At 44.3% G+C, this 23,641-nt stretch overlaps 1 protein-coding gene across 2 annotated transcripts in view; it reads left to right on the top strand.

Moving 5' to 3' along the window:
- Positions 1-23,641, top strand: part of CSMD1 (CUB and Sushi multiple domains 1) — a 2,053,194-nt gene that overhangs the window by 546,272 nt on the left and 1,483,281 nt on the right. The gene's annotated exons all lie outside the window — the stretch shown is intronic.

A 23,641-nucleotide genomic window follows, 5' to 3' on the forward strand; every position in this document is an offset into this window, starting at 1 on the left:
TGTATGCAGTAGATGCACACACTTATAAAGCAGGGGGAAGTGTTCCTGAAATGCGTGTTTTCCATGTGCAGATACCAGCAATGGTGCTGTGTATGCAGTAGATGCACACTTATAAAGCAGGGGGAAGTGTTTTTACTTAGTGTAGGGTTAACTATTAAGAAGTAAACTGAGAATACATATTTGTAAAAATTAAGACTGGGAATATGAGAGGAGGGTTGAAGAATGGCTGGAACATGGGTGGGGGAGGAAACTTCACCATGTTCTTAAATCTGTACATATGAAATACATGAAACTTGTATACCTTACATAATTTTTTTAAAATTTTAAAAATAGACCTCAAAAACACAAGCAATAAAATCAGACAAAAGGGATTTTACCAAACAAAGAAGCTTCTGCACAGCAAAAAGAACAATCAACAGAGTGAAGAGACAACTGACAGAATGGGAGCAAATCCTCACAAACTCTTTATCTAACAAACACCCAAAAACTCAACAACAAAACAGAACAATTCAGTGAAGAAACAGACAAAGGATCTGAACAGATAATTTTTTCAAAAGAAGAAATACAAATGGCTAATAAAGACGTGAGGAAATGCTGAGTATACTAGCCACAGGGAAATGCCAATAAAACTACAGTGAGGAATCCTGTAATTCTCATCAAAATGGCAAAACATAACAAACTATGGTGATGTTGTGATGTAAGGGGAACCCTAATACACTGTTTGAAGGAAAGCTCATCACTACAGTCATTCAGAGAGCAGTCTGGTGATTCCTCAAAAAACTCTTGATCACTTGTGTAGTTTGCAAAAATTTTCTCCCATTCTGTCCGTTGCCTCTTTACTTTGCTAAGTGTTTCTTTCACAGTGCAGAGGCTTCTCAGCTGGATGTAATCCCATTTGTCAATTTTGGCTTTGATTTCTCTACTTCTGAGGTCTTTTACAAAAAGTCTGCCTATGCTACTGTCTCACAGAGTTTCCCCAATGTTTTTCTAGTACTTTGGTGATACTTGGTCGTAGATTTTCGTTCTTTCACCCATTTTGAGTTGATTTTTTGTGTAAGATGTAAAGTAGAGGTCTGGTTTCACACTTGTGCACATGGAGACCCAGTTTCCCCAGCACCTTTTGTTAAGGAGTCTGTCCTAGCTCCAGGGATTGATTTCCGGAGTTTCCTGTGTTTTTGAGGTCTTTTCAGAAAAAAAAAAAATTGCTGCCTATGCTATGTTTTGGAATGTTTCTCCTGTATTTTCCTCCAGTAATTTCACAGATTCAGGTCTTATATTTATATCTTTGATCCATTTGAGTTCATTTGTGTATAGGTTAGTATGTAAGGTTCTTTTTTCCAGCTACTGCATATGGAAATCCAGGTTTCCCAGCACCATTTATTGAAGAAACTGTCCCTTTTTGAAACAGTGTTTTTTGCAACTATGTTTTAGATAAGTTGATTGTAGAAACCTGGGTTTAATTTATTGGGTTTTGCTTTTGTTACATTGGTCTGAATGTCTATCTTTAAGCCTGTACCATGCTGTTTTGTTTATAGTAGTCCTTAAGTATATCTTGAAATCTGATATTGTTAGACCTTAAACTTTTTTATTTGATTTATTTATTTGAAAGAATTACAGAGTTAGGGAAAGGGAGAAGAATACAGAAAGAGGGAGGGAAGGAGAGAAAAACTCCTGGGAGAGATCTTCTGTCTGTTGGTTTACTTCCCCAGATGGATGCAACAACCAGGGCTGAGCCAGGCTGCAGCCAGGAGTTCCATATAGGTCTCCCACGTGGGTGACAGGTGCCCAAACACTTGTGCCATCTTCTGCTGCCTTTCCCAAGCTGTTAGCATGGATATGGATCTGAAATAGTCAGCTGGGACACTAACTGGTACCCACATGGGATGCTAGCATTGTAGTCAGCAACTAGACTTGCTGCACCACAACATTGACCCCTCAAACTTTGTTTTCATTGAGAAAGATTGTTTTGGTTCTTTGGGACTTTTGTGTCACCATATGAATTTACTTTTATTTTTAAAGTTTATTATTTCAAGGGTGGATCAAAAAAAAGAGAGGGAGGGAAGGAGAGAGATGCCATCTTTCTTGTAGAACACAGGAATGTCTGTGGGGCCCACGGAAGGAGTGTGCAAGGGCTTCTATCTCCTAGAACATTTTGACTTCCAATAGGACATCCTTTTCAAGATGGGGCCACACTGCTGCATCGTGTGCTCTCAGGAATGGGGGAGGTAGCAACAGGAGTTTCCTCTCTGAAACTAAGTGGGTCCTGCTTATTGAGCTGCTGGCCTTCAGTGACTGAATTTCTCTCTGGTGAGCACTGGAGAAGGAGTCTACTGAAGCTGTCTCGCTCACTCTTTCCCCTGCAACAGGGGACCTGCCCTGGCCATGGGGCTGGTGCTTCAGTTGCTCTGTGGCTTCCTTCTCCCCACTGCCGTGCCTGGTCCTTCTTCCCTCCTATTTCTGGGGCACTCACCTGAAGATACGGCTGTCCAACTGGTGCTCTGCATCTTTTCTCGGGACGAGGCAAACACAGGACATTTCTCTTTGGTCATCTTGATCTCACCCTCTACATTAGCCTTTTTAACTTTTGTGAAAATCAAAACTCTGTACCCTAAATATCTAGCACAAAGTGTCCAGGACTGCACAGTAACCCATCTGCCGACACCCTTCCTTGCATATGTGTTGTTTCTCAATGCCACACTCAGCAAATGCTCCGTAGCTGAGTCTTGTATGAGAGTGCTGTCCATTGTCCTGGGAGGTATACCCTTGTGAGTCCCTTTAATGTTGGTACATTGAGTTTGTATTTCTTGCTCACATTAGTATTTTGGGGCCTATAATTCTTCATGAATAACCCAACCTGTATCATCTTTACTGTCAAAAATCTTCATTAAATTTTAAGTCTGTTTAGGGTGTGCGTTTTTACACACCAGCTTCTAGTCTACCTCGCCTCACAATAAGTTTTCCTTTACCTTGAAGGAAATAGCTCAATATGTACATCTTACAATTAAAATATAGTGAAAAGAAGACATTATTTATTTTAAATATATACTGAGAAAATATGCTTCAAGCATATGCTTTCAAATATATGTAGCTGTGTGTATGTGTATAACTGTGTCACCTCATTTTTCCAATGTGAGCAAGTTGGAAAAGGCAAACAAATGCTAGAAATAAGTTAGATGACAGAAATCACTGAATTATTAAAGATTTTATTAAGTAAAGAGCTTATGGGAAATATATTAGTAAAATATAAATTGTATATTAATATTAATTTTATAATTACTGTTATTTGGAAAAGTTATGCTATCATATTGATTGCCCTGTTAATTTTAGAACAGTTGAAAGGTAATTTCCAATTCCCTGGTTGTTTTTAATATGTTTAAGAAAAGCAATATACTTTGTTTGAGATACAAATAAAGTGTCTCAAATGAAATAAGCTACATGTGTAATAAAATGCATGATTTTACAAAGTATTTGCAAGAATTCTTAAAGCAGGAAGAGGGGAGTATAGATGTTGAACTAGTTGTTTCATTGATTAATTAATCAGAATGAAACATCTGAGCTACATGGAATAAGATGGCATTTGTAAAATTCATTAGTAGCTGAGATTGCTTAAGAAAATATCATTTATAATTTAGTACTACCATGAAAACTTACCCCAAGCGTCTACAGCTGATGGAGAGTCCATGACTTCATATTGAGTCTATCATGTGAACTTTCCAGCATATATCGTTACTTAGGCATACTTCTGCTAGAAGTCTTTGCTATTCTAACGCTTTAGTGAGAATTCAATGTAGGTTTAGATAATACATCTCTTGATTTAATATAACAATTGGCTCTTTCACAATAAGTAAGACCTTTTGATCTTTCAGATGCCTTGAGGCTGAAGGCAGAATATTTGCACTATCTCATTTATAGCCACATATTTCAGGTAATTGTAGGGAATCTCAGTTGAGAATTAAGGCCATGGGAGTTTGCATTTGTAGCTCAGTCTCCAGGAGCTCCCAGTAAACAGCAGCTTCTCGATGGAATAATTAATGTGGGTATAAATTATCAGAAGAGTGATTATGCACAATGCGACTTCTCTGGGATCCCCGTGCTTCAAAAGGGTTAGAGATGGAGAGCACGCTGTGGGAATCCGGCAGGGGGGACTTGCCTGTTGCAGCTCCCCGGAGTCATATGCAGTGCAATCAGAGCTTTGGTCTGCTGCAGCCTTGGTCAACTAGCATGTAGCATTACCTGTGCATGGTGAGCTTTTGTGTTCACCAATTTCAGCCACATTTACTCTGAAGTAGCAGTCCCCGGTGGGGAAAGGCACATGCTGGACAGAATCCAGAGATCGATGCTTGGTACAGTTCAGACACTAAGTTCTTGAAAAGTTTTTGTGAAACTCCAGGTCTTTAAAAAACTCCTCCCTAACAACTAAGGATGCTTGGTTAAGGTTATTTCATAATTTGCTTTAAGATATGAGAGCCTATGCTTTTTTCTCTTATTTACCACTTCTAGGTGAGCTGGCACAGTCACAACCATTATTTTTTCTCTGAGTGTGGCATGGTATGGCAGCAACAGGACCAAGGTGGAAAATCAGATCAGCCAGGTGAAGAGACAGCCATGTTCCTTGATAGCTAAGGAGCTTGGGACTTTCCTAGATCCTGTTCAGGTGGAGATGAGATCCCTGCCTTTGGATTCTGTGGGAGAGTATGAGACACTGTATGGAAACCACATAGGGAATGAGTGTGAGCCTGTGGAGTCTAGCTGGGCCAGTGCTTCTCAGGTGGGGCATGGGTGCTCCTGCAGAATGGACAGACGCCGGGAGAGCTGCACTGGTTTACAGAGCAGTGCACGGGCCATGCTCGGCCCACAGCAGTCCCCACAGAGATGAGACCCAAACAAGGATGTCTTTCTTCCCACTGCAAACACGGCACTCAGGGACGACCATAGCAAGGGTACACAACAGTAGGATATTATGTATGCAGAGACTCTCGCATGCACTGGGTAGAGAAAGGACTTTTTGTGCAACTCAGGCTCTCAGAGGCTGGGAAAAGCAGACACTGGTAGAATATGAGATAAAAACTGTTCTCTAATGTTCAGCTCAGAATAGCTACAGACATCTGTAGTACGCACATGAAGAAGCTGCAAAATATACACATGACTAGGTTATGAAAATCTTGAGAAAAAACACTTTGTGTGAGATTTACTTTCCTTTTTGAGCATTTTAGGCCCATGGATAATAGAATCATAACATTGATATGCGACTCAGTGTCCACACTGCCTACCTTGAGGGTTTCTGGGAATACCTTGAGACTTAGCTCCTTTTAAAAATAAGCTTACATGTTTCTCTCCAAGTAAATTTTCATATTCCAGTTACATGAAAGAAAGATACATATTGCCTACCTGGTCACTTCAGGAATAGTTCCTCAGTCTGAGATCTTGGCTAGTCCTTTATCTTGGTTTGGTTTGTTGAGAAAGCATAGTTTTGATCTATGTTTGATTGTGTTTGCCATTTCTGAAAAAAAAAATCCTAAAAGAAATTGTTTATATTTCAACCCTAGCCTTCATTTTGCTGTTAACAGCCGTCCCGTAGAATGACCTATTAAATTATCCTGAACAAACCCCTCTTGGCCTCACGCTCAGGGTGCACGAGCCAGGTGGTTTGAAAGCTGAAAGAGAAACTCGGGAAGTGCATTTTCCATGTGTAGACCAGGTCATTATCCTGTGCAAGAAGAGAGGAAATGCAGTAACATTTCACATGTACACAAACACGGGCCCCCTAATACAAGGAGGCTTTCTAAGTATATTTTTCTAAAATCTTCTTTATCTGAAAGGCAGAGTGACAGAGGGAAAGAGAGAGAGGGAGTGGGATCGCTCCTCCATCTGCTGGTTCATTCCCAGAACATCTGGGGCTGGGCCACAACGAACCCAGGACCAGGGACTCCATCTGGGTCTCCCTTGCAGGTGGCAGGGATCCTAGTGTCTGGGCCATCGTGTGCTGCTTCTACAGAGCATTCGCGTGAAGCTGGATCAGAAGTGAGTGTGGGACTCAATTCCAGACACTTCCCTGTGGAAAAGGACATCCCGCAGAGTGCCTTAACCTGTTGCACCACATCTGACCCTACAACTGTGTCCTTAAATAAGAACTGATTTTTCTCCTGCTATGCATGTGAAGCTGTAGGTATTGCCAAATTCCAATTTCCACAGGACAATGAGATCCTGAAATCTAATTTTCTCCATATATGTGGCCCCTATTTCTAATCCTGATATGGAGAATATATTTAGCTTAATGGGATATGTTCCTTTTAGTCTTTAACACTGACACTGTAAGATCCATTGATGACCTCGATTGTACCAGATTTTAATATACTGCTATATATGATAATTTGGTATGTTCTTTGTGATAGGAAAAAAAATGGAACATAAGATGAGGTTATATGAGAGTCACCTCCAAGTATATGGGTCTTAGCTAAAATTTGAATCATTTTGCATCAGATCTATAAAACAGGACTCCATCCTGAGAGGCACCCTGGCTGCTTTTGCTAACCAGCAGCTCCACTATGGAGTGACTGATGGAGAGCACAGGTGTCTGGACCCTGATGTGTGAGACTGTGAGGTTCTGTAAGGTGGGGTGGCATTATGGAAACAGAAACTCCTCAGAGCGAGAGGAACTGGGGAACCAATACACAGAGAGGAGCACTGAAGATTCTTCCAACTCAAGACCTGCATGCTGCCTGCTGGGCATATAGCAATGTTTTATTCTGATGGCTAAAGTAAGACATCAACAGTCCCTAATCCCGCATCTCATGTTTCTCATTAACAGCATCAAAATTACTGATGACACAGTCATTTGTGGGTGTGTAAGTAACTCATGAAATTATTGACAGGACGTCAATGTTTTTCAAAGTTTATTTTTCCAAAGATCAGAGTGGGTTATACTGTTTATCAATTTGCATTCTCTTTGGGAGTTTTATCCCCTTTTTAGTAATAGATCTGTAATAATTTAAACATGGATTCTGCTTATTTCTAGCGTCTGTTGTGATGTGGTTACCTTTCTATACCGTGCATATTTTCCATACAAAGCTATACAGGTAACACTTCCATTCAACACCTGTTGAGTGCCTAAATGCCTCCAGAGTATACAAGGGTGTGAAACATTTGAATGATTAGATCTTTATTTCCCATGGGAGAGAACTGGTTTTAATGCCCAGTGCCACTTTCACGCATGCATTGTCAGCTGCTGACAATGCCAGTGAGTTACTGAGGGGAGTGGGACAGGCATTTTTCTGTGCTCCTGGAGGCATCTGTAGAATGTGTGAGCCAGGCCAGATGGGGGCATTGCAGGGGTGCTGGGCAGGTGTGTAGGAAGATGGCATGTGTCATATTCAGTCTAAGAGCTAAATCCCCAAATAGCTGAGGGCTTGTCTTCTCTGTATCTATCCAGTCAGGAGAAAAGCAAATTAGGTTAGTCCTGGTTCTCACAAATTTATTGTCTACTTGTACAAGTCTACTTCAAAAAAATTCATGGAGAATAGAATTAAAAATTAATTGTATTTGGGGGCAAAGATTTTTTAAAATTCCAGCATTGTTTTTTTCACAAAATGCGTTTTCCAAGAGCCTTTTAAGATCCTGTGTTTAGTACAAGTGGAAGATTTTCATCAATGGTCATGCCATAAATTGCTTCCTCCTTTTTCTTGGTTTTGTTTATTCAGAGCCCTTCTTTAAAAAGATATTTATTTATTTGCTTAGAACAGTTACAAAGAGAGAGAGGGAGATAGAAAATGATCAATCATCCATCTGCTGGTTCATTCCCTAGACGACCACAACAGCCAGGACTGTGCCAGGCTAACGCCAGGATCCAGGAGCTTCTTCCAAGTTTCCCACATGAGTGAGGGGCCTAAGCTCTTGGGCAATCTTCTGCTTCTTCCCCCAGGCCATCAATAAGGAGCTGGATCAGAAGTAGAGCAACCAGGACATGAACTGGCACACGCATGGGAGAATGCAGGCGGCAGCTTTACCTGCTGTGCCACAAATCAGCCCCAGGGACCGTCGTAAAGCATGATGACATTTGGCAGGTGTTCTTTTGTTGTATGCTTGTTGCTCTCATCCTGTGTGCTGGGGTGCAGGACCTTCTTACCATGGAGCTATGACAGCTGAGGTTGAGTTGAGTCAGTGCCTTTGGTCTGCCAATATTCAGAGTTGGTCCATGCAGACCCAGGTACTTAAAAAAAAAATCCCTTGTCCTTGTTTGTATAACAAGAGGGAAGGAAAAAAGATAAGTTTCTTGAATCCGCAGTCAGAAAACAAATTGCACGTAAGGCTGTGTGCTTTCCTGTCTGCTTTCCTATCCTCCCAGCTCCTGGAATCAGTGTCAGAGAAGTACAGCTGCCCACATGTGCCATGAGCTTCTTCTTATTTTTCCCTTTGTCAGATCTTCAACAGCTCTGCTTTGGAAAAGAGAAAGGTAAATGTGTGCATGTTTTAAACACCATGTATAAGTTTGTAGGGGTGCCAGCAATAAAAAGTCTTTTCAATCAAAAGACGAGAAGTTTACATGTGCACCTGTCTGGTGAGTGACTGTGAATGCTAACCACAGCTCTTCCAGACATGGGGAAATGAGGCACATCTTTCTCCTTTTTACAAAATAAAGGCAAGAGAGGAGAAGTGGCTTCATTAAGCCATGGCCATTTTTCATATGTCTTACATCACTGTGTTGTGGGACTTGGATGTTTCCAGAGGTCACTGCTCCCAGGAAGGTGAGCGCTGGACTTCACAGGTAATGATTGTCCCTACGCATGCACTTGCCCCCTGGCCTGTGGCTTAGCCTTCCTGGGACTGGCCTATAGTGCCTGCATGTTTCTGGATTAAAGGCTGATTCTCTTATTAATTTACATAGATATTTCCTTTCAATACTTTTTTCAATGTAATATTTTATTATTTTTTGAGAGACTACGTTTTTCATATATATTATAGTCAAAGGCTTAATGCTGTGCTAAATAAAGGGTTCAACAAGTTAAAAAGGTCATGGTTACAAGGAAAATAGGCTGGAGCTAAAAGCAGCCATCACAAGATGTTCAACTCCACTCTTGAAGTCAATTTTAAAATAGTCACAAGGCCAGCGCTGTGGTGTAGCGGGTAAAGCCGCCACCTGCAGTGCCAGCAACCCATATGGGCGCCAGCTGCTCCACTTCCGATCCAGATCTCTGCTATGGCCTGGGAAAGCAGCAAAAGGTGGCCCAAGTCCTTGGGCCCCTGCACCAGAATGGGAAGACCAAGTGGAAGCTCCTGGCTCCTGGCTTTGGATAGGTGCAGCTCCAGCCGTTGCAGCCAGTTGGGGAGTGAACCAGCGGGTGAAAGACCTCTCTCTCTGCCTCTCCTCTCTTTGTGTAACTCTGAATTCCAAATAAATAAATAAATATTTTAAAAATAAAATAGTCACAAAATGGGACTGATGCTATGGCATAGTGGGTAAGCCTCCATCTGCAGCACCAGCATCACATATGGGCACCAGTTCAAGTCTCAGATGCTCCTCTTCCAATCCAGCTCTCTGCTATGGCCTGAGAAAGCAGTGGAAGGTGGCCCAAGTTCTCCTTCTTTGATGACCTGTTCTTTCCACTGGGATCTCACTCACAGAGATCTTTCATTTAGGGTTTGTTGTTTTTTTTTTTTTTTTTTTTTTTTTTTTTTTTGCCAGAGCGTCTTGGCTTTCCATGCCTAAAATACTCTCATGGGCTCTTCAGCCAGATCCGAGTGTGCCTTAAGGGCTGATTCTGAGGCCAGAGTGCTGTTTAGGACAAATGCAGAGTTTTGTCAAACAGTTTTACATCTTTGTCAAGCAAGTTGATAGGAATGGCATTTCAGCACTTTGATTAGCTGTGTCCAGAACCATGCTGCTCAAGCCCCAGGTATTGACTGGTCATAATACACATTCAAATACTGGTGTCACCCTTGCTTGCAAGTCCTCGAGGCCCCCATTTGAAGTTCCTCCTGAGACTGCAGGAGGGAAAGGCATGAGGTTTGGAGAGAGATCCCGGGTTTGGAGTGCAGCTGTGTTCGCAGGGAAGGTGTGGATGGTCTCTGAGGAATCCCCTCCTCCCCTGGGAAATGGGATGTTGCTAGTGCCAATTCACAGGCTGGTTTTGGGACTCCGTGCCTGTGTGTGATTTCCCCACTTGGGGCAGCGAGTGACAGCAGTAATTCTCCGGACGGTTATTCAGTTTCAGAGTCAGTGAGAGCTTTCGCATTTCTTTTTATCAGATTTTGCATCTGTCGCTCCCCCTCTTCGTGGAGGAACGACACAGGACCCTGCGCTGTTCTTTCGTCTGCTCGGCCCTCCCCGGGTTTGCTGCTGGTTCTTCCCGGGTTGGCTACTATCCCTTCCACCTCCGTGGAAGGGCAGTTCCCCCTGGCCGCATTCCCCACTTCCGCAGGGGAGCGGCACACCGCCGGCCGGTTCTCTCGGGGGCTGCACGGGTTCCCTTTAGATGTTCCCCATAGATGTTCCCGGTGCATGCCGTCTCTCTCCTCCTTTATAGTCCTCCTCTGCCAATCCCAACTCGGCTGCCCACACGCCGAGTATGCTGCTCTCCTCCAATCAGGAGCAGGTCCTGCTGTTTATTGGTTGAACTGGAGGCAGCTGGGTAGAAGCTGTTTTCTCCTCTCCCAGCGCCATATTGTGGGAGAGCAGATGCATAGAATAAGTCTTAATTTGAGTAATTTAGTCTAGTCCGGGTTGCTCCCCACAGATCCCCCTTTCTTTTTATTTTTGGCGTTGATACGCGCCTGTCTTCGGTGTCCCACGGCACACACTCTGCTCTACTTGCTAGAGTTGCCACAGGCTCTTACAAGTCCTATCAATCAGGAAAACCGAATCCGGGTCCTCTCTTCGCCATGTTGTGAGGAGGTTTTTAGGCGCTGATGCGTGCCTGTGTTCGGTGCCCTGCAGCGCATGCTCTGCTCTGCCTGCAGGGGACTTACAAGACCTATCAGGCAAACCGAATCCAAGCCTTCTCATTGCCTTATTGTGGGGGAGACTTATTAGTGTTGGTTCGTGCCTATCTTCGGTGACCTGCGGCTAGCCGCCCAGGTGCTCATCGCCTCACTAATCAGGCAGGCCGAATCCAAACTTTCTCATTGCCATGTTGAGGGGAGGCCTTATTTTTCTCTATTTCTCTATCTCCGGGCATTCCTATTCCATTTTACTTCTGTCTGCCAACGTTCCTATTTCTCTCACTTTACTTCTAAAACTTCTGTTTCTCTTATCCCCGCAGCTTCCCGGCTCTGCGCCGCTTCAGCCAGCGCCTCTCTCATCTGCGCAGCTTCCCGGCTTTGCTCGGCTCGGCTTCGCGCGCTCCGCGGTCTCCACGCTTAACCCTTTCGCGTCTGAACCACGGCCTACTCCAGCGTTCCCTATCTATTCACGCCCCATGCTCTCTCTGCACACGGCGGCTTCCGCGAGTAACACAGCGTGTAGCTTACGTGTCCGCCACTAGTATTCAATCTAAGTTCCCCGGGCTAGCCTGGCGAATTCAACCCAGCGTACGTCTCCGCCCCACGGTTTGGCTTCCCGTCCTTTGCTCCCCGGGCTAATCAGACGGATCCCAATCTGGCTTGCGTCTCAGCTTCTGGTTTCAACTTTTCGCCCCCTATTCCCGGGCTAACTTGAGAATCCCAAAGTGGCTTTCGTATCCGCCTCGGCCTGCCCCCCGCGGCTTCAATTTCCCTAACACTTTTCTCTACCCGGTATGTTTCCTTAAGTTTTCTTCCAACAATACTCCTCCCTCATTTCTCCTGGCCTCTCCCCACAGTCCGCGTCCGAATCTGTTTGTTCTAGCTTTCACTTTCGCTTTCGACCTTAGAGATTTCTCCCAGCTTCCCCCCGTAGTCTGTATCCGAGTCTATGCCTAGGCTTTCAATAGCTTCTTCCGGCACCCTTTTCGTCCGGCTTTTCCCTAGGCTGTTTGCTAGTCTCTCTCTCCGGTAATTTCCCTAGGCTGTTTGCTAGTTTCTCTCTCCGATATTTTCCCAGTTCTTCCCGTTTCTTCCCTCCTAAGTTTGCTATCCGTCCTAGGTTTCCTATCCGAGCTAGGTTTCCTATCCGAGTCATTTCTTCCCTCCTAGGTTTCTTATCCGAGTCACGGCACCATTATGTCGCTCCCCCTCTTCGTGGAGGAACGACACTAAACCCTGCCTAGGCTTCATATCCGAGTCACGGCACCATTATGTCGCTCCCCCTCTTCGTGGAGGAACGACACTAAGTCCTGCCTAGGCTTCATATCCGAGTCACGGCACCATTATGTCGCTCCCCCTCTTCGTGGAGGAACGACACAGGACCCTGCGCTGTTCTTTCGTCTGCTCGGCCCTCCCCGGGTTTGCTGCTGGTTCTTCCCGGGTTGGCTACTATCCCTTCCACCTCCGTGGAAGGGCAGTTCCCCCTGGCCGCATTCCCCACTTCCGCAGGGGAGCGGCACACCGCCGGCCGGTTCTCTCGGGGGCTGCACGGGTTCCCTTTAGATGTTCCCCATAGATGTTCCCGGTGCATGCCGTCTCTCTCCTCCTTTATAGTCCTCCTCTGCCAATCCCAACTCGGCTGCCCACACGCCGAGTACGCTGCTCTCCTCCAATCAGGAGCAGGTCCTGCTGTTTATTGGTTGAACTGGAGGCAGCTGGGTAGAAGCTGTTTTCTCCTCTCCCAGCGCCATATTGTGGGAGAGCAGATGCATAGAATAAGTCTTAATTTGAGTAATTTAGTCTAGTCCGGGTTGCTCCCCACAGCATCTACAGAATCAGCGCAATTTGAAAATTGCCTCGACCTGTATCCATCACTGAGTTCTTGTCAGAGAGGGGAATTTTACCAGCAGCCTTTGAACCAGCGACTTCAGCGGCCCTGGTCTTGGGGCCCTCGGCTGGGCTGCAAGCTGGCTGCTCTCTGACAAGCCATTTGATGAGGTTCCAAAACAAGTTTCTCCAAATAATTGCTTGTTGTGCTTTTTGTAAAATGTGTGTTTTAGCAAGAATTTATCTCATGCAGTAAATCATTCCTTTAAGCCAATAGCTGATATTTCTGGTTCCTAGTTATACTCTGATCTCTTCTACGTGTACTCTCCCAAATCTCTTAGGTGTGTTTGTAGGTCTTATGAGAACATACTGATAGATACGGAGAAATGTAGAAATGGGGTTTCTTTATGGCCTTTAAAAATATGGTGTGTGTGGGGAATAAATCCCCATTCTCCAATAGCTCCATAATATCAAATATTTTAAAGGCATTTAACAAATTTTTATTAAATTTACCACGTTTCCAGTATGTGCCAGACCAGCAAACTTGTGTCTTCTTTACTGTTAGAAGACATTCGATATTTCTATTGCCAGGATGCACGGTTCCTCTCCTCTTATGTTTTGACCTTCCATTTAGCGTATTTTCTTTCCTTTTTTGTTGGTTGGTTGGTTGGTTGGTTTGGTTTGGGCAAAGCCACTCTACAGTTACAGCCAGGACTGGAACTAGGACATGAGCCTGGTGGGGGCTGTTAGAGTCAGGGACGGCAATACAGAGCACAGAACCCTACCTCTGTGTTTGTTCCTATTCTGTGCCGGTCTGCCTGCCTGTCTTTGTGGTGCTCTGGTGCTGTCTCTGTCTCTGTCTCTGTCTCTGTCTCTTCTCTCTCTCTCCCTGGCTGTCTATGGCTCTTCCTCTCCCTCCCTCCCTCTCAGTGTGTGTGCTTGTGTATGTAATTCTAAATGCAATAGACTCCACCTAACTCCAGGATTCAGGCACCAGATTCATGGATGCCGGCCTTGCGGTTAAGAAGGAAACCTCTGCTTCTAAGTCCACCTCTGTCAGATACCAGTGGGAACTGCATTGCATCTCCTTGCGTGGCTTAGAGCTGGCTTACATTTTCCTCGCCATTCCCTGCCTTCTTGCCCCTGTGGAGACGGAGACGGACAGTGAGGTCTGGAGCTCATCGCCCACCCTTCACTTGCCCATGAGGACGTGGCTTGTGGCTGTCCTCCGGGCTCTCAGAGCCCTGCTTTGTAGGTGCGATTAGTGCTCTCGGCACCCGCCCTCCAGTCTGAAATGGCTCATCCAGAAACTTCACGTGGAATAGCTGGGGGATAACAGACTGAAAAGGGATCTTGATGGAGGGATGCTTGCCATGGATGTTGCGCTAGAAATTCAACGCGCGGATCCCTGTCACTGGAGCAGAGCTGGGGCTGGTAGCAGAGGCTCCAGAGTGGACCAGGGTGGCAGGGAGCAAGGCACTCACCGCCACGTCAGAGCAGGGGAAGCACCATGCTTGCAGTAACGCGCTTGGTCAACGGTGCGGTTCTGTTGTCATAATGAAGTCGTGTTGAGAGGGTGCCACTCCGTGCCTGGGGGCAAAATCTGTTTAGATTTTTTGCTTCCAATCATGTACTGCAGACGCTGCAATTATGAAATAACTTTCTCAAAATAACTTAGTGCCTTGATAGGAAAAGAGGATTGGTGGAATTAATTCTCAGCAAATTTGTCTCAAATGCAATTTGGGGAAAATTTATTTATTTTTCTGGAGGCATTTTTATTAGAGAGCAGTGTTCAGCAGGGAGTGAAATCCCTTAGGAGGAAAATTTTATTTAGTGCAAACTAAGATATACTAAGTGCCCTAAATCACTACAACCAGGCAGAGTTTCCCTCAGGACTCAAGAGCGAGTAGGCATGCCGGCACCATGATCTGAGCAGTGATACATCTCAGCAAACTGAGTGGCTTTTGATGATGGAAGCTTCCGAGAATGGAAAGTTATAAGTTAATGCTAAATGCAAAGATTTAATGGCCATAGATTTTAAAGCGCCAGCTGGGAGAGAGAGATTTCAGGAGATTTCGCCCACCTGCCAGTACGCCCAGTGTGAGAGGCCCCATGCCTGACGCCTGGGAAAAGACACTGCCAGGAATAGCAGCCCCCACACAGGACTGACGGGGACTTGCAGTGGTTCTGTGGGATCTGCACAGTCGTTTATATTAACACTGCCCACAGTCGAGTTCCCAGTGCACATGTTCTCTCTGGTGGACCGCACTGCTGGGGGAGCGGGGGCGGGGAGAGCCGTGAGGGCACTGCCTCTCAGGGTACACTCCTTCAGCCCCCTCTCCGTGTCCTCACTGGCCAGGCAGCCACAGTCCTGGACCTTCTGCTGGCTGGAAACACACGGGAGGATGCCGTTCTTCCACAGTACTCCCATGAAAGGGAAAGGGTTCTTACAGTGGTGATGAGCTGGTGTTCTGCAGGGCAGCCTGTACTGCTGGGTACTGAGCCTCTCTACACCGTGGACCTTCATGGTCTCCTCGTGGGGAGGGAGCCTTCCTGGGCTTCTGTTCTGCAGAACCTTGAGCTGTTAAGTCTTGGGGAACTTGGTACGGGGGGCCAGCCCTCCATGCTGCACTCCTCTCTCAGGTCTAGCCTTTGAACTTGCACTTCCTCTGCCACCTTCATCAGTGTGTCCCCATCCTCCCTTAAAGAGATAAGTCCCATCCTTTTTCAATTTTAAGATCGAACTGGGAGTCCGGCGCCGTGGCTCACTAGGCTAATCCTCCATCTTGCGGCACCGGCACACCGGGTTCTAGTCCAGGTCAGGGCGCTGGATTCTGTCCCGGATGCCCCTCTTCCAGGCCAGCTCTCTGCTGTGGCCCGGGAGTGCAGTGGAGGATGGCCCAAGTCCTTGGACCCTGCACCCCACGGGAGACCAGGAGAAGCACCTGGCTGCTGCCATCGGATCAGCGCGGTGCGCCAGCCGCAGCTTGCCGGACGTGGTGGCCATTGGAGGGTGAACCAATGGCAAAAGGAAGACCTTTCTCTCTGTCTGTCTCTCTCACTGTCCACTCGGCCTGTCAAAGGAAAAAAAAAAAAGATCTAACTGGGAGTCTGCAGAGTAAATAAACTAACCCCCATGTTGTTGCAGTTGCCGGGATGAATAAGCAAAGGACCAAACTCCACAGGCTTCCAGTCCAATGTGAAGGGGAGGGAGATTCATTTTTCTTCACCCAGTGGGGATGTATTTTGTATGCACATGTATGTATGAATCCATGTAAGCATATGTGCATATGGGCACACCCAGGTTTTGAAAAATGAGACCAGAGTTGTGAGGAATAATTAGAGTAATCTTATCATCAAGAAGTGGTGAGAGTCTTTGACATCTCATAATGTTTTCTTTTTTTTTTTAACTTTTATTTAATGAATATAAATTTCCAAAGTACGGCTTATGGATTACAATGGCTTCCCCCCCATAACGTCCCTCCCACCCGCAACCCTCCCCTTATCCACTCCCTCTACCCTGCCATTCACATCAAATCTCATAATGTTTTCAGGTACAACCAGAAGCAGATACCCATGTAACAGGCGTGGTCCTTTAAGAGGACAAAGATCTGTCTGTCTCACTGCCAGACTCCTGATAGGAAGTTAATTAGGCAAAATGTCATCCCACTGTATTTTCAGCTATGATTTTCAATTCCTGTTTTAAGAACTCGACCCAGTTAAGTGCAGAGACTGTCTCTATAACATGAAAAAGCAACAACAGCAATCACTCCATGTGGGTGTACGTCACGTTGTGCAGCCTAAATACATGTGGTTGTGGTTTAGTTAAAAATACACAACAATAGCTGGATTTTCAACTAATCCAAGATTATTAGTGAAGAATCATCACATAAAAATCCTTTTACGCAGTGTTTGTAGTTTTTAAAGCAACTTGAACACTTGCTCATTATTGCCAAATATCTAAGGGAATTTTCCAGTTTATTATAAGAAAACGTGTACCTAGACATCCGTAGACAGGTGAACAGATACACACATCCAGTAGAAATATGGACTGCTCATTTCAGAAGTCCGTATAGAAAGCCATTTCAAAAAAGTAGCAGCAGAACACTTGGGGGTACTTCTCAACTTGCCATTAAGAGGTGGATAACAAACCACTTAGAATCATTTCAATTCCCAGTAATTACCAGGCAGTACAAAACAATGCCAGGCCCTCCAGCTATGAGGCCACTCCCTTGCTACAAGTTGCCCTGAACTGTCTTTGTATAAAGCTGATGGTCTCCTGGTTGTCTCACATAGATAGTATGTGCTTACATGCATGGAGTGTAAGATAACACAGAATCTTATGTTTCTGTCAAGGTGCAACTGTACAAGAAATTTTATCTCTAGAATACTTTTGATTACTAATAAATTACAATCTAGAGTTTTCCTGAACTCAACTCTAGGCTATGATAAAGAAATGATACCAGATGACTAAATCACTTTTTCTCTAAAATCAAGCCAGACTCAAATAGATAGGATCAGTGCCTCAGAAAGAAGGAAAGAGCAGCACAGATGTGCTGTAGTCACACTCGGAATTGTCTAAAGCTTACAAATAAGCAACACATTTAGTCTTCATTTCTTAGTGACAAAAGCAAGAATTCAAGATTAGAAGTTACTTTTAGTATGTTTGTTTCTGGACCAATAAAATGGCATGTCAGGAAGTACACACAATTGGAAAATTTAAGTTTAAAGAAAGTGGAAGCTATATTTTTCTTTTTTAAAAGATTTATTTATTTGAAAGAGTTACAGCTAGAGAGGGAGAGACAGTGATGCAGTGATCTTGCTTCTGCTGGTTCACTCTGCAATTGACTCCAACAGCTGGAGCTGAGCCACAACAATGCCAGGACCCAGAAGTTTCAATGGGGTTTCTCATGTAGGTAGCAGGGCCCAAGGACTTGCGCTGTCTTCTACTGATTTCCCAGGCCAATAGCAGGGAGCTGGATGGGAAGTGGAGCAACCAGAACTTGAATTGGCACCCATATGGGATGCCACTTTACCCCTGTGCCACGCTGGTCCTATTGTAAGGTATTTAACTCATCTTTTGCTTAAGAGAAGTTACACAAAGTGATGAAGCTTGAGTTTAAAAATGATACTTTTTTTTAGGAAGAAAATCTTATGGTAGCCTGAACATGTATGTATAGGTTTTACATATCATGATAAAATCTGTAACAGGAGATGATCCTAGGAGTAGATTCATCTGTTCTCTTTGAGGTTTAGAAATAAGTGATTTGTTGAACAGAACAAAAATAAATAAATCAGTGTAATAGGTACCATTTCCAAAGGCCAAAAGTTAAGATGTAGGAAAAAATGCAACTTTTTGAAAGGAATTTTCCTTGTATCTCTTTCCAACTTTAGGGGAACTTTTGTTCTGCTGATGTCTGGATTGGCCTGACCTCTCTGTGTGTGTTTCCTTCAGTCCCCTGGGCTGTGCCTTCTGGGTTGCATCTTAAATAGACGGCATTTAGTCCAAGGCTGTTCTGTGCCTCAAAGCGCCAGAGATGGCAGAGACAGCTGGCATCAGATCAGCCTCCTCCTCCTCCTGGCTCATGCGGAGCTGTAAGACCTGGCGTCCGGTCCCAGACTTGCTCTGAGAGGCCGCACCAGCCAGCAGACCTCCTGAGGGCTGAACCGTGCAATTCACATGCTGTCCCTCTCTGGAGCTCATCATACTTTAGGGGATTCCCGCACCGTTCTAGCATCACAGAACTGTGTGATCTTGGACATTTCCCTTGTGTGGTGTGCATAGTATCCATCGAACACCGGTGGCAGGGACCCTCCATGAAGACAGAACCTTCCACCGTAGCCACAGCGGCAAGCACAGCACCTCTGCCCCTGCTCCCCATCCCATCTCCCCAGGGTTCTGTCCCCATCAGTTTACCCAGGAACTTGATCACTTCTTTTTGTCCAAATTGTCACCACCCCTAGACTGGAAAGGGAAGGGGGCATTACCTGTTTTCTTTCAAATTTACAAGTGGTAATTTTGAACATTTATTAGGAATATTCAATACATATTAAATACATATTTATTTAAAATAATACAGTGAATTAAAAGAGTCTGTTTGGACTCAGAAACTGAAATCTTGGTTCTTGGATCAATGCATTTATTGGTAGAAAGATGTCCACAAGTTTAACGACTATAGGGGGCGGGATGTGGGAAGAAGAATAAATGAACATCATCATGTTTCATCCCATTGGATAAGCGTCCTTGGAATGACAAAGTGTTTGTACCACTAGCTTAGAGAGAAATGCACTGACTTCAAGTATGGACCTGAAGACTCTATGTCCTACAGAGTACCCCAGATACCAGGTTTTATGGAAATATTAAAGGGCTATCAATAACTTCCTATGTGTCACATACCCCATACTGTGCCAACTGCCAGAGCTGGACAGTAGAAGGTAGAACATTGCTGCAAGCCACCTGCATGCATTTTTCTGATTTGATACTTCCAGAATATTCCTGCTAATTTGCTCATGTTACTTTTTATACTAGAAATTCCTTAAATGCAGAAAATGTGCTAACCAGGAATATTCCTTTTGGTAGATGTTGAGTAAATATTTTGGATAAATGGAAAGTTGATTCTGATAACCACACATTGCTCTTCAAACGCAATATCTGGTAAGATTCAGGCTCAAATAAAAATTCAGAGTTTATCTCAAAATATTAATATAAGCCACAAAATTGATAGTTTTTTTGTTTTAGTTTTTGGCTGGTAGTGTGACACAGTGCATTAATCGACCACCTATGTCCCTGGCATTCTATATGAACATTGACTGGTTGAAGTTATGATTGCTCCACTTCCTAGCCAGCTCTAGTGTGCATCAAAGGCAATGGAAGGCGACCCACGTGCTTGGGCCCTGACACCCGTGAGGGAAACCTGGATGGAGTACTGTGCTCCTGGCTTCTGCTTGTCCCAGCCCTGGCAGTTGTGTCCATTTAAGGAATGAATCAGTAGATGGAAGATTCATATTCTCTCTCTCTCTTTCATATATATATATATATATATGTGTGTGTGTGTGTGTGTGTGTGTGTGTGTGTGTGTGTATGGCTCTCCTCCTTCTCCTTCCCTTGCCCCTTCCCCTTCTTCTTCTCCCTCTGTGATGCTGGCTTTCAAATAAATAACTCTTAAAAATCCAACCCCGTATTTTATCCCTTGTCATGGAAACTATTCCACGTATAATGGAACAGGTACTGGAGAAAGATGGATTCCTCAGTCTCTAAGCAGAAATTCAGTGAACGGTGGAAGGAACTGCTTTGTTGTGTATTTGCTCCTCGAATTGCAGGAATTTACAAGAGTAGTATCTTGCTGAGAAATATTTTGGATGAAATTAATCTCTTTGGTGAAACATTGAATGAAATCCATCTCTAAGATCCTTGCTGGTTCCTATAGCCCTATTGCTATGTCACTCCCGAGGTTGTGCCAAGCCTTTTTATGAGAATGTTGTGAGGACATGCATGTTGGCATATGATGTGGAAGGTGATGTTTTCAAATATTGAGTATTAATGTGACTTTGGAAACATTTGACTTTACACTAACTTTCTTTAGAGCAATTATATTCTTTAGAAAAAAGACTGATTTTCTCTAATATATTTAAAATATGCACTTGACATTTTAAGTTGTTTTAAAGATATTTGACATTTAAAAATCCCAAACACATAGACTTGCAGTACATATGATGCATTTTAGAAGTATTCCCTCCCCTTTAGTGGAGTTATGAACCCTCATTAATTGACATGATGTGAGCTGTACTCATAATGGTCTTATCTCCCTAATTAGCTTTTCACTGAATTTGCTTTTGTTTTCCTTTGTGTTGGCCATATCTCACAATCATGATTATTACACTGATTCAATAATATTAGTATCTTGAATGACAGTGCAGTAGAAAACATTTTGGATCTCTTTGCAGGTGCACTTCATCCCAGTAATCTCTTGAGAATCAGAAGAATAAGCTTGCTCACTTCTCAGAGTTGTGTTTCTGCCCAGTGAACATGCACCTGGAATATAGACACCCGGCCAGGACTCACTCCCACCTTCCCTCACCATCACTCATCACCATGGACTGACACCAACTGTTTCTTTTCTAATTAAAAATGAAATTGGTTAATTGTCATTACTCTCACACAAAATTCATTTTTCTTCTTCCCTAGAGGACTCACCAAGGGCCGCAGGTGAAAACCTCATGCTTTGGTTTTCCATAGAGGTCACTGGTCAAGGAGGTCTGAGCAGAATGGACTCCACTCCCAGCCAGATCTAGAGACCCAGGTGGTTCCAAACTTGTAAGACCATGATTACCAGCTTGGTCTATTCAGTAAAAATTATGGCAAGAAGCAAGGAACAGAGGGACACATACTGTGGCCACATTCGCTGTCCAGTCATCTCTAATTGATTAACATACAGCATCAGCTTAATTCTCCAAACAACTCATTTTCTGAGTGACAGCACATGAAAATCTGTGTCAAACATGTACCATTCATAGGAGATACCAGGGTTGATACAGAAAAATGGAGAAGGGGAAACAGACCAACTTTACTTTTCCCCTTGCTCTCATTGACTTATTTCAACAATGGCTAGGTTCTTCTTAATGAGAAAGAAGGTGGCATACAAAGATATGACAATACATAGACAACTGAAGATAAACGTGAAATGATATAAAGGAATGGGATCTGTGATGGCACAAGGGTAAGAATTCATCACTGCTTATGGTAGGCTAGAAGTGTGGTTCTAGATTGCCTGTTAGTCAACAGGAGGAGATTCTACCACTGCCAAGATTTGCTGGGTGCCAAAAGTCACGCCATTTCTCCTGAGAAGCAGGCATTTCTCGCAGGGGCTAGAACACGAGACAACAGTGGAAAGGTGGCCTAAGGGCCCTGGCGCATAGACACTCAGAGTTGCTGAAAGGCGCAGGCAGCAGCACGCATCACATCCCCCTTGCACTCAGTGCGAGGGAGCAGCGGCAGTGAGCGTATCAATCACACATTGAGCTGGCGCCGCCACTCACTAGGCTAATCCTCTGCCTTGCGGCGCCGGCACACCGGGTTCTAGTCCCGGTTGGGGCGCTGGATTCTGTCCCGGTTGCACCTCTTCCAGGCCAGCTCTCTGCTGTGGCCAGGGAGTGCAGTGGAGGATGGCCCAAGTGCTTGGGCCCTGTACCTGCATGGGAGACCAGGAGAAGCACCTGGCTCCTGCCATCGGATCAGCGCGGTGCGCCGGCCGCAGCGTGCTGGCCGTGGCAGCCATTGGAGGGTGAACCAACGGCAAAAGGAAGACCTTTCTGTTTGTCTCTCTCTCTCACTGTCCACTCTGCCTGTCAAAATAAAAAATAAAAATAAAATAAAAATAAAAATCACACACTGAGCTCTCGGGTTGACCTGCTCTTCCTCACAGCCCACTTCTGCCAATACGAGGCTCCATTCTTTTGCACTCCAGTATTAGTGAGTCCATTCCACTCCAACTGTTTGAAGATAGGATAGGTATACACTTTGTCTCTATTTGTGTGTGCTGAGCTACCCAGACCTTCAAATTGGAGTCCTATGACATTGTTTATAAGAACATTGAGCATGCTGTTAATTTTTCCAGAATGGTTATCATTTCACCATGTCCTGTCATGACCATGGTTTCTTAAATAAAATGCATTAATAAAAGAGAACGTAGGGCTCTGGGATGGTGGCACAGTGGGTTCAGCCACCACCGATGATGCCAGCATCCCATACGAGTGCCAGATTGAGTCCCAGATCCTCCATTTCTGATCCAGCTGCCTGCAAATGCTGCAGAGAAAACTGTAGAAAACACCCTGCGTGCTTCAGTCCCTGCAGCCCACCTGAAAGGCTGCGTGGAGTTCTGGGTCCTGCCCCAGCCATTGACGTCATTTGGGGAGTGAAGCAGTAGATGGAAGATATATATTACTCTCTGTCTCTACCTCTCTCTCTTACTCTGAATTTCAAATAAATAAATCAGTACATTAATATTTTTAATGAGAACACGAAACTGTTCTAAAGTGCTTCCACACTAATTTTTGTCTAAACTTATAATAGTGGAACCTAAAACTTCAAAATGGAAAATTAACAAATGAAATAAGCCTTAACAATGCTTTTTTAAGATTTATTTATATATTTGAAAGATAGAGAGAGGGAGATCACTTCCATCCACCTGTTCACACCTCCAAGTGGTTGCAATGGCCAGGGCTGAGCCAGGACCAAGTGAGGAGCTGAGAGCCTCCTTTGGGCCTCCCACATGGGTGATAGGGGCCCAAACACTTGGAACAGATTCTGCGGTTTCCCAGGCCATCAGCAGGGAGCTGGGTTAGAAGCGGAGCAGCTGGGGCACAATCTGATGCCCGTAGGGGATACTGGCAACGCAGGCAGTGCTTTACCCACCTTATCACAATGATGGTCCTTTGACAACAGCTTTTGTTCAATATATTTTTGGAATATAATAAAAAATGTTTTGTTAGTAAATACTAATTTTGGTTTTCTATTAAAGTATTTCACCTTGCACTAATATTCTCTTGTTATCATCAATCTCAACCTCACCAATGTATTTCACTTTTTGGAGGGTTTTCTGTTATGTATGTATGTATGTATTGTTACAAATTTTTATACTTTTTAATTTTTGATTAGTTTCTAAGGTTTACTATGTTTTTTTAACTTTTATTTAATGAATATAAATTTCCAAAGTACAGCTTATGGATTACAATGGCTTCCCCCCCCCCCCATAACTTCCCTCCTACCCACAACCCTCCTGTTTCCCGCTCCCTCTCCCCTTCCATTCACATCAAGATTCATTTTCAATTCTCTTTATATATAGAGGATCAGTTTAGCATATATTAAGTAAAGATTTCAACA

Source organism: Oryctolagus cuniculus, chromosome 8, assembly GCF_964237555.1.
Source record: "Oryctolagus cuniculus chromosome 8, mOryCun1.1, whole genome shotgun sequence".
NCBI classification, from domain to species: Eukaryota; Metazoa; Chordata; class Mammalia; order Lagomorpha; family Leporidae; genus Oryctolagus; species Oryctolagus cuniculus.